The sequence below is a fragment of the Stegodyphus dumicola genome, chromosome 2, assembly GCF_044657685.1.
Source record: "Stegodyphus dumicola isolate Sdum_Otavi_A_Nest chromosome 2, ASM4465768v1".
Classification (NCBI taxonomy): Eukaryota; Metazoa; Arthropoda; class Arachnida; order Araneae; family Eresidae; genus Stegodyphus; species Stegodyphus dumicola.
In genome coordinates, this window is record NC_140769.1 from 196,497,161 (window position 1) to 196,498,425 (window position 1,265).

Here is a 1,265-nt window from a genome sequence, read left to right on the forward strand (position 1 = left end):
ACGTCTTGCACAAACATCTTGATCTTTGGAGAGAATTTGGAAATTTTCTCCCTATAAAATTGTTCTTTTATTTGTTAAATTATCCTTTAGTTCAACTTATTTTAAAGATTATATTAGAACTATGGCCAGCTAGAATTTAAAATAAAGCCATATCACCCTGATATGGACATGGTCCAATAAGAGGTGCATACTCAGAAACAGCTTTAATAACGAAGAATCAAAAGGAGGGCGTCCAAATTTGCGGACCAAAGCAAGTATAAATGAGACCTACGCGAAACGGAAGGGAAATAAAGACCCATTCACGATGACGTACTTTGCAACTGCGCTCGGCATTTAAGGCTGGCCATTCACTTAAGAGACGGGCTCTTTGGCGATCCGAAATGGATTAAAAAATATGCATTCTGAATGGCTAGATAAAGGAAGTCCAAAGAAACGCATATAATTATTTACATATCAACACGTTTGACAAACGTAACTGTAAAAATGGGAAGAAATATGCAGCCTTTCGTTTGCATTTTTTACACGAAAATGAAAATAAATTTCAAGATTTATGGAAAAGATATAAGGTATTTCTCCCGCCTTCTTAGTATGCCTTCGTAGTGTAGTGGTCAACACGCTCGGCGCGCATTCGAGAGATCCTTGGTTCGAGTCCCGGCGAGGGCATTGCTAATGTTTCATCTCTCCTGGTTTAAAAAAGTACCTAATGACCCTACAGTGACGCCCGAAATAAAAAAGGTAGTGAATGATAATTCTCCACCACCAGGATTTCGTCCCCTAATCCCCACTCACCCTTTAAAATGGGAAATATATAAGGTATTTCTTCCTCATTCTTAGCATGCCTTCTTGGAGTAGTCGTCAGCATTCTCGGCGTGTATTCGAGAGGTCCGTGATTTGAGTCCCGGCGGCATATTTCACAAGTGCACATCTGAGTAGCCACCGAGAGAGTGGCTTCTAGGATGGACTAATAGGTATCCATTGATATTTCTGTCATGTCACATGACCTTTCGCGCACTTTAAGGATTTAAGCAAGTTGGTTGAATATATTTTAGAACTCAATTTTCTGCACAAAATAATTAAAGCATCGGCGATTTTTTCTCAAAATTTTCATTGCGAAGTTAGATTAAATATAAGCAATTGTGAAGAATTCATTACCTGGTTGAAAGAATTTGAAATAAATATAAATACAAGTTGGACACTCGACAAAAACATCCATGCGAAATGTTACTTAATAAGTGGTAAATAAGATGAAGAAAGAAATATTATGT

General features: G+C 37.6%; 1 non-coding gene across 1 annotated transcript; it reads left to right on the top strand.

Annotated features, from left to right (window-relative positions):
* The first annotated feature begins 590 nt into the window (after nt 1-590).
* On the top strand, nt 591-663 carry TRNAA-CGC (transfer RNA alanine (anticodon CGC)). Its single transcript has one exon. It is a non-coding gene; the product is annotated as a tRNA-Ala (tRNA).
* Nucleotides 664-1,265: the final 602 nt, after the last annotated feature.